This window comes from Pinus tabuliformis, chromosome J, assembly GCF_031772625.1.
Source record: "Pinus tabuliformis cultivar Carrire ecotype Pingquan chromosome J, CPIR1, whole genome shotgun sequence".
Taxonomy (NCBI): domain Eukaryota; kingdom Viridiplantae; phylum Streptophyta; class Pinopsida; order Pinales; family Pinaceae; genus Pinus; species Pinus tabuliformis.
In genome coordinates, this window is record NC_142295.1 from 1,627,653,625 (window position 1) to 1,627,669,430 (window position 15,806).

Below are 15,806 nucleotides of genomic sequence, written 5' to 3' on the forward strand. Positions count from 1 at the left end.
CACATGCATAACATTTTGATACCAGTGAATCTATGAGGAAGTTTTGAAATATTTCTAATAGTTGTGATTGCATGAATTCAGAGAAGAAACATGAACATAATGGGTTTTAACAAAGGTATAACATACTGTAATACTTGAAGGGGGAATCACCACCATTTCCTCATATTCTGAAAGATTTGTATTCTACAGTTATACAATCTGAAAATTACATGTAGAGTTTTATTTAAAATTTATGAACTACCCTTAAGTCTTGCTTTCCCCTATTTATCTGGAGAGGGGAGCAATACCATTCATTACAACAAAATATCTTTGGCCTAGCCTCAGTTGTTGGGTCGACTAGCTATCTCAGTCATAGATGGCTCTGTGGCCCAAAAACATTACCAAATTAAATGCCTCGTTGAAAGGAGGAACATTACAGTACAATAAATAAGTAAACAATCGAATAAAAATATCTACTTTCCCATCTTGTGATCATTTCTGCTTTAGGATCTAGTCTGCTCATGGTATGGCTTCATGTGATGCTTAGCCGACTTCTGTCATTTTTGTCTTTATTGCATTCGGCGTTGACCCCGTCATTTCCGTGTCACAGTGAGCCTTTCTGAATTAGCCCATCCCAACTTTGAATGCACCGCCTACTTCCCTTAAACCCATAGTTGTCGACCCATCACACCTTTAAAGCCTTGTCCTACACTATTGGCACCTCGATGTACTTGGTGATGCTCTCTTGCTGGCCTTTGGCTATAAAAGCGTTGTGAAACAAACGAATCTCAATCTCCCTTAGGCCCTTACACTATTTCTTTCTTTATATGACTGGGGGCTATGACCAAGGGCTTAGTCTTCACGCGTTGAGACCTTTATACCTGTGTTTGGGGGTCTGTTTCCTTTGTAGCGCAAAATCCCGCATCCTGACGGTTTGCAGTTCTTGCCCTTAAGACTTCCCTTTGAACCCTGCGATCACCGATCTGTAGGGTCGGGCCCACCAGAGAGATCACCTATGGGAGGGGAAAGGCCCATTACCTTTTTTCCATAGCATTTGTCTATTTATCGAGATGCGAAATCCTCATGAGGTAGAACAAATAAAACATCGCATCTGGGAGGATTTCTTGCATATCGCAATAACAGTTCGAGAGAGATTGAGGTGCAGGAGTGCCTTAACCTATGTGATCATCGATCGCCTATCTACAGGGGATGACGTCATTACTGCGATGTGTCACCTGGAAATGCTCCTATAGGACCCCTGAAAACGCTGAAACTGAGTGACATGTGTCCCCCGTATGGCCACATCACCTTCCATATTGCCACGTGGAGGAGAGAGAAAGGGTCCGCCCGACCTTGGTTTCTTCATGAAATTCCTTTGTAAATTGATTTCGGCCTTCTTGTCTCTTTAACACTAAGGCCCAAATTTTGGTGATTTTTGGTGTTATCAGCATTGGCGGCTTCATGATCCGTTGTTTGTATGCACCCCTTTGTTTCTGCGATCGTTGGTATGCAATATCGGTGATCGACATTGCAAACCCCCCGCCTTTTATGTGCCACAGGCCCCCTGATATGCGATTTGCCTTTATACTTGACCATTTTCTTTTTTTTCCAGGCTTTCCAAGGGTAACTTCAACATACTCCAACTTCTGATACAAAAGTCCATTCTTGGACTTCCATATACCGTTGGAAATCTCTTTCTGAGCATTGTGGAATGTAGAGGGTTTGATCGAGCTCTAAGATCTTTTGTGGCCTGGGAAGGTGGCTTCAAACTTCACTGCTCTTGGGCAACCTTGACCAACTAAAACCCATAATGCAGTGAATGAAAAAATTGGCTCCAACTGGGGATAGTGCCTTGCTGGAAAGGTGTTGAGAACCTGCATACTAGTAGCTTTCCTTCCATTGGGCATGGAGTCATTCTTAAACAAAATATAAGTCTGTGAAAATGGACTTTTTCAATCATAAACTGAAAAATTCAAATAACAATTACAATACACACACACCGATATTTACAATGAGTGTAAAATAGATACCTCTAATTTTGAAAATAAAATTTGAGGAACTAACCATTTATTGACATTTCCAACAATTCACCATCCAAGTTTTCAAGCAGGTAAGTGTTATTTCCCCTCTCTTCTGCAATCTTGAAGGGGTCGAAACATAGCAGACCAAATTTCCCATGTTTTCCTTTGTCTTCCCGTCGAACATCCCACCTGAGAACTAAATCTCCTAGCTAAAGAGGTTGGTCCTTTGCCCTCTTGTCAAACAAAGATTTCATTTTCTGTTGGTAATTGGATAGATTGGTCCCCACCTGTTCTTTTTTTTTGTGAAGCTCCACGAGTTGATTTATCCTTCTATTCAAGGCATTGGATCTTCCTTGGCTTTTGTAGCAACTTCGCTACTGGAATTGCTAATTGGATAGGGAAGACAACAACCTTGCAGTACACTAGCTCAAAAGGTGATTTCCCAGTGGATCGTTTAGGTGTTACTCGGTTGGCCCATAGGGAAAACTTCCGTTGGGAGTCCCAGTTTCTCTGATTTTCAATGATGATCTTTTTCAGCACCCTTACGACAGTCTTGTTAGAGGACTCATCCAAGCCATTACCTTGAGGATAATAGGTAGTGGAGTGCCCGATGATGATATTGAACTTATGGAAGAAGCTGGTGAACTTGGAAGATTTGAATACTTGGGCATTATCACTGATAATTTTGGAGGGACAACCAAAACGAGACAATATTTTCTCCTCCATGAATTTGATTACCACTGCATCTGTAGCATTTCTGGTTGGGGTGGCCTCTACCCACATGGTGAAGTAATCCGTGGCTTTCAGTATCCACTTGTGTTGACCACTGGATGATGGGTTTATTTCTCCTATGAAATCAAGTCCCCATTATCTAAAAGGTTCTTCCACATGTACTAGAATCAGGGGGAGAGGAGAAAATTATTGCCCCTCGGCAAACACTTGGCACTTCTGGCATGAGCTGACCTAGGAATGAACATTCCCAAGCATTGTATGCCAACAGAAACCTACCTTAAGAATTTTATGTGTCATTTTCTTCCAGATGAAGTTTCCTCCACAAACTCCTCCGTGAAAATCCTCTATCACCTTATGGGTTTCACCCTCCACTAAACATAACAGCAATACCCCGGCTGGGTCCTTCCAGTAGAGTAGGCCATTGGATATGATATATTTATGCACTTGCAACCTCAAGGCTCGGTATTTGGATTTATCTACCCCTAGTAGGCACCTCAGGAATAAGAGATAATGAACAATGTTCTTATACCAGGAGGATCCCTCATATTTGGCATAGATTTTTTGCTCAGATGTTCTAATCCTACTCTGATGATCCTCGAGTCTACCCTCCTCTATGATCAAGTTTATCCCAAGAGCTTGGCAGTTGGATTCAGATAAAATATTTGCCAACCCCTGGCCTTTGATGAGCTTGGTAGGCTTTATTTCTAGCTCATATTCTTGTATTTTAGCTATCCACCTGCCCCTCTTTCCTTCGTTGTCTCCCTGCACCAGGATGTCCTTGACTGTTGTCATTGGGACAAATGTTGTGATTTCTGATTGCAACACATACATATGAAATGCTTTCAGAGCCTTGACCAATGCATAGGCTTGTTTCTCCAATATATTATATTTCAGCTCAGCATCCCTTAGGACCTGACTGAAAAAGGCGATGGGTTGCTCATAACCTTCTTTATTTTTTTGTAGCAGCACAACAACAATAGTATGTGGAGAGGCGAAAGAAAATATGTAGAAAGGTACTGAATAGTCGAGGTTGGCTAGTATTAGGGCCTCGACCAAAGCTTCTTTGATTCTGATGAAAGAATCTCTGGGGGCAGAGCTCCACCTAACTTCATTTTCCTTCTTGAGCATGTCCATAATACCCTTGACAATTTCTGCGTAGTTGGGTATGAACCTCCTCAAGAAATTTATTCTCCCCAGAAAGGCTTGAACTTCTTTCTTATTTTTGGGTAGGGGAATAAGGCTAATGGCTTTGACTCATTCAGGATTGATCTTTACTCCTTCTTGTGCTACTATGTGTCCAAGTAGCTTCCCTTCACTCAGGGCAAACTGGGATTTCTTAGGATTCAGAGAGAGACCATACCTCCTACATTTTTCAAAGGTGAGCTATAAGTGGAGGATGTGTTGTTCATCAGTTTTGGAGAAGAATGTGATGTCGTCCAACTAGACCACCATGAATTTTTCTTGCTCTCCTATGAAAGTTATGTCCATGGCTCTCTAAAATGTGACCCCTGCATTTATTAGCCCAAAAGGCATGCGAGCATACATGAACATTCCCCATGGGGTGGTGAAAGCAGTCTTCCTTTGTATCCTCAAGGTGGACTGCCACCTGGTTGTAGCCAGAGAATCCATCCATCATGTACATTTTGGATGAACCAACCACCTTCTACAATGTATGATCCATCTTGGGCAGTGGGTAGTTATCTTTCAATGACACCCTGTTTAGATTTCGGAAATCAACACACAGCCTTATCTTTCCACTCCTTTTCCGGACATGGACTAGGTTGGCCACCCATTAAGAGTACCTTAAAGGCACTATGATCTTTTCCTGTAGCAAATTTCTCACCTCTTTTTCAATGGAGTGGAGTAAGAGTGGATTTATCTACTAGAGTTTCTATTTGCAGGACTTCGTTTCACTCTTCAAAGGAATCTTATGTTGAATTATGTTAGTATCAAATGCTTTCAAATCCTCATAAGACCAAGAAAATACGTCCTTGTAAATTTTGAATATATTTAAATATCTTTGTTTGTATTGTAATGGGATTCCTTTTGATAGCTTGATCATCTGGGGTTCCTCCTCTGATCTTATGTTACAGTCTTCTATTCGATCATCTATCTTCAGGGCTATTGGTTTGGAGGATATGTCGTCCTTATTAAACATCCTTTGGAGTGGGACCAGTCCATGAGGGATGGTATTCCATTTCAACAGAAAAATTTTGCGCCCAACCACTATGTCTTTCCACGGAATGGCTTCTTGATCTTCTTCTTCTTCTTCTATTTCTTCGTCTTCTTCTTGATTGATGGTGGAGTGGGCAAACTCCCCAATGACTTCTATGAATCGTTTCACTTGTTCGTCATCCTCGAATACTTATCAGTACTTGACATTATCAGGTATTGAAGGTTTTTATCTGACTTCTACTTCATATCTGAGGAGCGGATTTGGAGGGAGCCTGAAAGTGTTTGCCGCTACCGCAAGAGAGTCAAGCATCTTGTTTTATTCCCTGGGTATAAACTGGATATTAAAGGCTAGGAAGAAATTATCGATTAGATCCCACACTTCATTCTGGTACGTCCTCAGTCTGGGGTGTTTGGCTTGGAATTTATTTCTGATTTACCTCACGACTAGCTCAGAGTCTCCATAGACCGCTAGGCATTCAATATTCATCTTTTTTTTCGTTTGTAACCCAAGGAGAAATTCTTCGTACTCCGCTACGTTGTTGGTCGCCTCAAATTCCAGCTTGAATGAGAGGGGTATCAGGCTGCCCTTCAGAGATACCAACAATATTCAAGCTCCATTTCCCTCTTTTGAGTTTGCTCCGTTGAGGTACAATTTCCATACTTCATTTTCATTTAAGTGTTGGTATTCCAACTGCCTTGTCAGGTGTACTCATGCTTCTTCTAAGAGGTTCTCATCTTATTCTAAGGATAGGCAGGATAGGTCGCTTTCTTTTCCATGAGCTAGGGAGTCTTCTAAGCCTTTAGCTAGGGTCACAGTTTTCACAAACCTGGATTATCTATACAACCTCCTTTGATCGCCTCCAAAAGTGGGAATTTTGGCATAAGTCAAATCTAGCTTGATAGATCCCCCCATCTTGGAATCCCATGATCTTGATAAGAGCATTCCGAACCAAGGAGGAATATCGGCCACCACTATCTCCATTACCACACTCTTCACCGGGATCTGAGCTAGGTTCATGACCAGGTCCATTATCATCCCTAAGCACTTGACTCTCTTAGATTCGAAGGAGTACATGTCCTTGTATGGTCTGGTGATCTCCAAGCCTAGTTGCTCCATTATTGCTAGTGGCACAAGCTTGTCTGAGGATCCAGAGTCCAACATTTAGTTATTTCATAAAAGATCATGGATCACCAAAGTCACATAGTGTCGTGGCGGAAAAAGTCGTTTGTGCGGACACAACTGACCTCCCTAGGAGTCTAAACTCTCTAGCGACAAACAAGACAAAATGGAGTGATCTTTCTCTAAATATATCTTTTAACACATGAAAACTACAAGTGTTTAGGCTTACCTTATTCCAAAACGCAGTTGTTGTAGTCCGTCCTTGCCGATCCGGATGAGCTCCTCCTTCAAGTCAATTCCTGCAACCACAAACAATCAAACAATTACCAAGCACTTGCATTTCATATAATAAAACATATATTTAACATGCAGACCAAGGAACACATGAAATAACTCATTAACACAAGCTATTGAGAAAAATAAACCAGTTTGTATTAATAACGAAACAAAGAAACTCTTACAACCTGGCCTTGGTGTTGTGCAAGTTCCTCCCAGGGTCCATCAAGAGTTTTCCTCTACTTTGACAAAGCTCACCCACTTCCAAGTAGAATCAAGCAAAGACAATCTCTCCTCACAAGGTTCTAAATGGGAGTCCTAATTCCTGCAGCATTTACCCAAAGAAAATGTATAGCTCCAACCTCTCCTCCCTCTGGCTCAATGTCTTTATTTATAGTGCTGTAAAGAGGTTATTCAGGTCCACCATCAATGGGATAATCCCCCTCTTTGGGTGGGATAGCTCCCTTATTGATGGGATAAGTTCCCCCTTAATAGAGATACATGAACCAACTGGAGGCGCATCCAAATCATCAAACCGACCTCTAGAAAGTTCTAGAAGTAACCACAAGTAACTTTTTTAAGATGAAACTCGCGCATTTTGCCTTTTACAGAAGGACGCACCTGTCCCTTAACATACAGAGCGTCCAAGGACGCACCTTTTGTGAACATGGTCAGCGTCCCCGCAGGTAAGGCTAGAGAGAACCTGCGACCCCAGAGATAAACATATTTTTTACAAGACTTTCTCTCTTCTTTGAGTTTGAGATGGATAACAGAGGCATAAGACTTGCCTAAGAGGGTAGCATGACTGTTGATTTGAGCCATACTAACTGTAAGTGGTCATGGTGACATTTTTTAGTGTAACAGATTGCCCCCTAAAGTGCGAAGCCTGGAATAGATTTAGGGTTTTGTAATTCTAGGAAGGGTGAAGCGCTTTATCATTTCAAGGATTGTCTTGTGGATGGCCTGGTTGGAACCTGCAATTTTCAACACAAAATACATGTATAAGATTATATCATCACTGAGGTAGGCATTCCCATACTCAGATTCAAAACTTTAACTAATGGACTAACTATTCTGATACAGGAATGATCTTGCAGTACATCATTTTTATAGACTTTTGTAGACACAGTATGGACGCAGCCATCTGTTTATGATTAGTCTACATAGATAATGAATACAAAACTCCTCGCAGCCTGGATGGTAGAAACTAGATCCAGGGTCTTCATTTCTACTTCCCGAATTGGTACGATTCTAGCCATGTGATTAAATGATTCGATGTCGAACATGTTAGAAACCACTTGATTACCAGTCGATGATGCAAACTGTTAACAAGCGTGAGAGAAACCACCAGTAATGTCAATGGTTCTCAAAGTACCAAGCACAACCCGTGAAATGTGAATAGATGTTTTGATGTCGAACACTTCACGGAATCCTTTGATCGAAAGTCAATGATGTAAACTGACGTCAAAGGCGAGAAACCTGCCATTGATGCATGCAGACTTCAAGGTGCTGTCGATTCCTAAGTCATCTTTCTAGATAATGTGTCGATGTCGATAGAAAGCGACCCGTTGCAGGCAAGCCCACAACACGAAATCATTGTTCAAGTTGAAGAAATGTTGCTGTAAGGACTGACTCAGGGATGGTCAAATGGATGACAAGTATTTTGCAGATGAAAGTTTTTGCTTGCAGACCTCTTGAACACATAACGACACGACAGATGGCTTGGTGACGAATAACTCAAAGTTAATCCCCGAAACTCGGTTAAAGACTTTCAAAGTGGTTTGGTCAACTGTGAGGTAAAAGATTTCCCAACCCAGGTGAATGAAAAGTGTCGTGTTCAAGAGTGGTAATAAAGTTTCTTTTGAGATAAAGGTAACAAATAGGTTCATTCTTCTCTCTTTTCCCCCACCATTTCTGGCAAGTACCTCTTTATTTTTAACAAGCTTGAGGAGGATAACATATGCTTGATTATAAGCTCATCCTTCGGACGAGTCCAACCTAGTTTAAATTCGAACCCTAGGAAGGAGTGGTTCGTTCCTGTTTGTAATTGAACAGGTCCTTTACTGTAAAAGTTTAACGAGCCCAGTATAGGAGAAACTCGGCGTTTTTCAATTTTAGAGAGTCTGAAAAAACAAAAGGAGACTCCACGTTGAACTTTTTCGTATATTTGTGTCCCTCAAGCCCGAAAAAGTATAAAATAATACCTGGGGGAACCGCTTGATCTTGCGACCAAGGAGTACTTTCATAATAGTGTCGTTGACCTGAAAAGTAAAAAGCGATCAAGGACACGTCGTTTTATTTCCTTATCGAGTTCGAAACGACAAAAACCCGGCAATCTTTTCCTGATTTTACGGTCAGAAAAGAGCTAAAAGGGGACCGTCTTTTAATTCCGTTTTAACGAGTGTAAAAGAAACGCTCGGCGATCTTTTCATTTTTTAGGAGTCAGAAAAGGGCTTAAAAGATGACTCTGATATTTTATTTGTGAAAAAATTACAATTTCCCTTGAAATCCCTTTGTCCTGCACAAAAGCGACACATTACTCATACCTGTTTAAAATAGGCAAAAATACATTGAAAAACATCTTTTCATGGTAAAAAATGAACTAATTCATCCAAAAAACCTATAAAAAGACCTTTTACCATGTCATTTTTACCGTTTGACTTTGGAGGTTGAAAAAGGAGCTTTTGACAAGAAACTTCCCGTGGTTGCTGCGGAAAATCTGACCGTCGGAATCGAACGCCGTCTCATCCAGGTATTTTACACATCCTACTCTGCATTTCTATCCATTTAGAATTAATTTTTAGGTCTTAGTTTCATTTTTTGGGGGGGTTTTGGTTTTGGAATGCGCCTCTCGGCGGACGCAGGTGCCCTTCGGGTGACCTGCGTCCCCCGACTTTTTCTCATACGGGAAAACGGTCGGAAGACGCAGCCCGCCTTCAGGCCAGCTGCGTCCGGGCGCCCTGTGCTACAAAGCCGGGGTGCGTCTTCCGAGAAGTGCGCATTTCAAAACCCCAACTCTCTCAAAAAACCACCAAAAATTCCCAAATCAATTTCTAATTGCTATTTTTGATATGCAGGGCATTAATCATGTTAGACTGGAGAGAAAGAGAGCATGTAGAGGAAGATGAAGCTGCAATAAATCACCAACCTTCTCTGGATGCCCTAAGAGCATGCGGATTATACAAATATTGGACCATACCGGGCATGAGGGGCCAGGTAAGATTCTTGGAATGGCTGGTTGAGCGATGGAACGTTCAAGAACAATGCTTTTACATAGGAGGGCACCAGCTCGAGATAGAGCCCTCGGATGTATACTTTCTCACTGGCTTGCCGAACAGAGGTGAGCAACTCAGTCTTGCGGGGACTAGGCCGGGTGGCCAATCCCTTGATAGTCTCCGCGAGGATTGGTGCACACGTGGGGCTCACCATTCAAAAGGCATAGAGATAAAACACATCACTCTACCGGAACTCAAAGTCATAGCGTTCACGGTTACCAGAATTTGCGGCGCGGCCGCTTTACACATTGCTTCCGGATCCCAAATGCGGATGGCAATTGACTGTTACCAAGGCACCATTTTCAACTGGTGTGAAGCTGTGTCGGCTCATATGAAGAGCCAACTGACCAAGGCAAAGAACGGACGACTAAAGACTTTTGGATATGGGCCTATAGTCGTGAGCTTTGCCTTGGAGAGAGTTCCAATGCTGATCCCTCAGCAACTCACTGTTGATATCTTGGGTCCTCGGGAGCCAAAGCTGATACGATGGGTTGCGGTGATGGCCCGGCATCCTGACGAGGGTGCGGCAGTGGTTCGATTCTCAGATAGTTACTTTCACTGGTTAGAGGACCAGGTTTTTTCGATACAGGACTTTCCGTATGCCGGAATGGATTTCAGAGGTGATCCGGACATGGTTCTTCCACAGGGAGAACAATGGGACGACAGAGGTACTTTTATTTTCACAAGTTTTCTAATTATGTTTTTTTTTTTTTTTTTTCATATATATCGTCTCAAAACTAATAGTAAAACTTTTCAAAATGCAGATGTTGGTCCACAGCGTCCAGCCAACCTCCGGCCTTTTGATAGACTACATCCAGCTGCACCGGTACCGGCCCCACAGGACGCGGCTGCAAAGTACTAGCTGAGTTGGAGCATGATCTAGAGCGTCTCACGGCAGATATACCTGAGACTACTATGGATGACATTCCTATCAGGCTTCAGCGTTTTGTAGTCGCGGTCCCTGGACCGTTTAGGAGATTTTTGCGTAAGGTAGCCCGCGCAGTGGTGTCATACAGAGAGCACCACCAGTGATTGACTAGTCACTTTTGTAGTCACATGTGACATTTTGACTTTTTGTACTATCATTTTGCCGATCATAAGGTGTTTTCAACCTATGATCGAAGACGATGTATATATTTTTTGACACACTTCTATCTATATATATCACTATTACCGGCTTATCTTGTTTAACATATGTGATGAAATGTTTTTAAATTTACTTGCATGATTATCGTAAATGTCTGTCCAACATTCGAGAAGCAATTGCATCTGCTAATGTATTCAAAGACCTTGGAATATGTTGATATTCAATGTAATCAAATTCACGTTCCAAGAGACGCACTCTCAAAAACAACCTTAATAACACAGGATTCCTAATGGCATAAACTCTATTAAGCTGTAATACAACAAGTTCAGAATCTAACCTCACTGTCAAACGTCGAATTCCAAATGAAATAGATTCGGATAATAATTCAATCACTGCACTGTATTCTGCAATGTTGTTCGTTGTTTGACCGAGGCTTACCCCATGCATAGAAACTAACTCGTCAGAGGGCGAATAGATAACCCAAGCTGCGGAAGAGATGTTCCGTGTACTACGACAAGCACCATCAGCAAATCCAATGTATGTTTGGAGAGGCGTCGACATCTGCAATATCAAGAGTAAAACCAAGATAAGCCAGAATAACGACGAAAAACCACACTCTCTAAGCTAAGCACACTGACTAAACTAACACACTTGCTAGCTAGAAAGAAAATCTAACCTATCTAAAAATTTCTCCATTCCCATCATTTAAGCATAATACCTCTTTAGGTAAAGTCCATTTCTGGGTTTACCCAAAGAGTCCCCATCAAAGTCAACTAGCTCATAAGCCCCTTTTGCTAGCTTTCGCTTTACAATGTAGGGCCCATGCCACATGGGAACGAATTTTCCGGCACCTAGCTTATCGTTAGCTTGATCATATAATAGTACTAGGTCTCCTTCCGAAAAACTTCGAGGGGTTACATTTCTATCATACTGAGCTTTCATTCGTTTCGCGTGAGTCTCGATTGCCAATGTAGCGTCACGTCGAGTCTCATCTAATTTAGCCAAGTACAATAAACGTGTCTCCTCTTCGGAAGTAGCTGGAAGTAATTCGACAGCCATTTGAAGTGATGGGATTTCGCATTCAATGGGTAACACAGCTTCTAAGCCATAAACTAGCTGGAAAGGAGTGAACCCTGTTGAATTTTTCACTGAGGTTCGGTATGCCCATAGCGCTGAAAATAACATGTTGTGCCAATTCGACCGATGAACACCAATGGTTCGTCGGATCATGGTAACTAGAACTTTGTTGATAGACTCAACCAAACCGTTGGCTTGCGGATAATAAGGAGTAGAGCTATCGTGGCGCAAACCAAGCTGGCTTGTAAGCTCAGTCATCATGACATTTCGAAAATGGCTCCCATGGTCAGTAATGATTGCTTGTGGGACACCAAACCTAGTTATGATATGATTGAATACGAAAACTGCAGCTGTTTTGCCGCTTGCGTCGAATGTAGGCATCGCCTCGGCCCACTTAGTAAAATAATCAACCGCAAGGATGATATACGCATGCCCCCCGGCCGAGTGAGGGTTACAAGTAATAAAGTCGATACCCCATTTGGCGAATGGACCAACGGCAATTATAGGGTGGAGAGGAGCAGGTGGAGCGCGCATCTTGCGATCAAACACTTGACAGTTGTGGCACTTCCTGACTGCAATGATACAATCTTTAAACATAGACGGCCAGAAATAACCAGCGCGCAACACCTTCTGAGCTGTGGCATACCCAGACATATGACCGCCACATGCTCCAGAGTGACAATCATTCAAAACCCTCTCAGCCTCTTCGTGAGTTAAACAACGTCGAAAAACTAAGTCTGCCCCCCGGCGATAAAGTGTATCTCCAATAATTTTGTATGGCTGGGATTGAAACCGAATTTTTCGACGTTCCGCTTTGGAAGCTTCAGGCCGAAAGGTTTGGGTTTGGAGATAAATGATTATATCCCCGTACCACGGATCTACAGTACTGATAAGAAACAAAGATTCGTCCGCAATGGACTCCTCTGCCACAGTCTCTGTGTCAGCACTCGGGAAATCACACATCAATTCCGCAAAAACTAAGGATTTCTTAGACTTGGACTTCTCGAACTCCAAGTCGAACTCTTGCAGGATAACAATCCATTTAGAGTACTTGCCCCCTAGCAGTTGTTTTGTCAAAATATAAATCATAGGGTTGCAATCCGAAATAACTGTAGTTTTGCGGAGAAGAATGTAGTGACGGAAACGCTGGACAGCTTGAACGGCTGCCAGGGCCAATTTCTCCACATGCGAATATTTTAGCTCAGTTGGATTCAAGGTCCTACTAAGATAATATATCACATGCTCCGCTCCGAATTCATCTTCTTGAACTAACACCATTCCAATGGTGGAATGCGAAGCTGCGAGGTATAAGAAGTAGTCTTGGTTGTAGTTGGGAGGATGCAATAACGGTGCATGGGTCAACGCGTGTTTAAGTGCATCAAAAGATTGTTGGGCAATCTCGTCCCAAAAGAATTGTGCGTTCTGTTTCAACAACCGTGTAAAACCTTTAGTGACCTCGGCGTAGTTTGGGATGAATCGGCGTAAAAAGTTCGCTTTCCCTTGCAAACTTTGGAGTTGGCGCAAACTCGAAGGAGGAGGCAATTTGATGATAGCCTCGACTTTCGAGGGATCGACGCGAATGCCGGCTTTTGAAACAACAAATCCCAGCAATCGACCTGTTTCTATACAGAAAACACACTTGTGGGGATTCAACCGAATTCGATAATGCCTACACCTCATAAAGATTGCTCGTAGGTGGACAAGGTGATCAGCTCGATGTAAAGAATGAGCAGGCAAATCATCGAGATAGGGTTGCACAATGTGCTTGATATCATGAAATGCATAAGACATCGCCCGTTGAAAAGTGGCCCCGGCATTCTTAAGCCCAAAAGGTAACTTGCAATAAGCAAATGTCCCCCATGGACAAATGAATGCCGTTTTTGGTTGGTCGGCAGGTAGAATATTGATTTGATTATAGCCCGAAAAACCATCCATGAAGGAAAACATTTCACTTCCGGCACAATCATCAATAATTTGATCGATATAAGGCGTAGGATAGTTGTCTTTTGGACAAGCTCGATTTATATCCCTATAGTCGATACAGATTCTTATTGTTCCTTGTTTCTTGTTGACCGGAACAATATTCGATACCCAATCCGTTAACGGGATCGGATAAATGAAACCTGCTTTCAACAGCTTTTCGACTTCTGCTTTAATCGCAGCCGCTTTTCGAGGGTGAATTTGACGCAACCGTTGCCGGACGGGTTTAGCATCCGGGTAGGTCTTTATTTCATGAATAACAATGGCAGGATCAATTCCCGGCATTTCCTCGTAAGACCAGGCAAACACGTCGCGGAATTCTTGGAATAGGGCCTTGTAAGTTTGGATTTCTTCTTCAGTACATGCGGCACCTATATGAATGTTTTCCTCGATTCCGGGCTTCACTGAAATATCAATGGGAATAGTACGAGAAATATTCCCTAAATTCAGCTCTGAATCAGAATGTTTCGTTGGATCCTGAGCGTCTTTGACATATTCAGCGGTAAAGATAGATGAAAAATCATTTTCAAATGCATCATCCTTAGGTAAAAACGAAGATCTGTGATGGAGATCTTCCCATGGTAGATCGTCTACACTTAGGATTTCGCGAAGTTGTTCGTCAGATGACACGACTTCGGGAAACGTTATCCGTTCTAAGGGTGAGGTGAAAAGTGACTCTTCACTGACCACATTCATTTGGTCGACTTCGGTTGAATGAAAGTCAGTAAAAGACATGAGAGCTTCATAAGCAATTTCATATGGACTCAAAGGCATAACATCACCGAGTGAGTCTATCTCAGAGTCAGATGGGACGAACCAAGGATCATCATAAATAATGTTTTCTGATGTAATCATATGAATGGTTGCAAACGAAGGATCTGCGCTGAGTGGAGGGAGAGGAAAAGTTCCCAGTAAACCGGAATCCTTAACTAAACCTACACCAACGTCCCTATAAGGGATTGTCGTTTTACCAACATGCTGGATACTCTCTGAAGAGGCTGGGTCGGATGAAAAGTATGTCAGCTGATCAATAGTCACGATCTTACCGTTATGTGGAAACTTAATTACTCTGAAGACCGATGAAACGACCGCTGTCATAGCATATGACCAACTTCGACCCAAAAGAAGGTTGTAGTCTAGAGGGGCATCAACCACTTCCACATCCAGACTAACGGTTTTACCTTCAACCCCTATAGGCAATTCTTGTAGAATACCAAACGGACGGAACCCACGGCCATCAAAGGCCTTAAGGATGGTGGGGGATTGGTTCAACGAAGGAGAACCAAGCGATCTCCAACATTGAATCGACATAATACACGTAGAAGCTCCCTCATCAATCACAGTCCGATGAATAGGCCTGTTTTTGACTATCACTGGAATTTGGAAAGCCATTTGATGGGGGAGACGTGGTGTACTATTTTCTAGATCAAAGATCATTAGGTTCGGGTCCTGAACATCGACAGCTCCGATAGCCGACAAAAGCAATTTTCGTTGTGCTGGGCATGATTGCAGCACTTCGAGTGCCGACATTGCTGAAGGTGAAACAGCTAAGTCCTCAACAATGTTGTAATTCTGGGCTGCTCTCGCATGTGGATTGAAAGCAGACCTTCGAAGTACACCCTTGGCGGGCGGCTTAATCACTAAGTCTGGGTTAGGTTTTTCGATCTGTAGTGGATCGGAACCAGGAGCTGAGGTTGATGGGTTAGAGTGAGAAGATTCTGCTTCCTTGCCATCAACAGGAGCCTTACTACCATAATCTTGCGATCGAGTCGCAATCCTCACATGAGACATCATCAAAATGGGTTCTTCACTGGCATTCGAAGAAGAACCTATCATCTTATTCTCCTGCTCTGGAAATGGATTCTTTAACACAGCAGGAGTGGGAGAACCTTTGACTATTTTTACAACCTCGGCCCGATGAGGGCAATCTCTCGTAAAATGATCCTCTTCACAAATAAGACAAGGATATCGAGGTTTGCGTTTTTCGTCATTGGTTTCCGACTTTTCAGTTTTCTCCTTTGGAGCCTTGTCTGCTTTAGCCTTCTTCTTTCCTTTCTTCTTTCCACCGTTTTTTGATTTGGCCG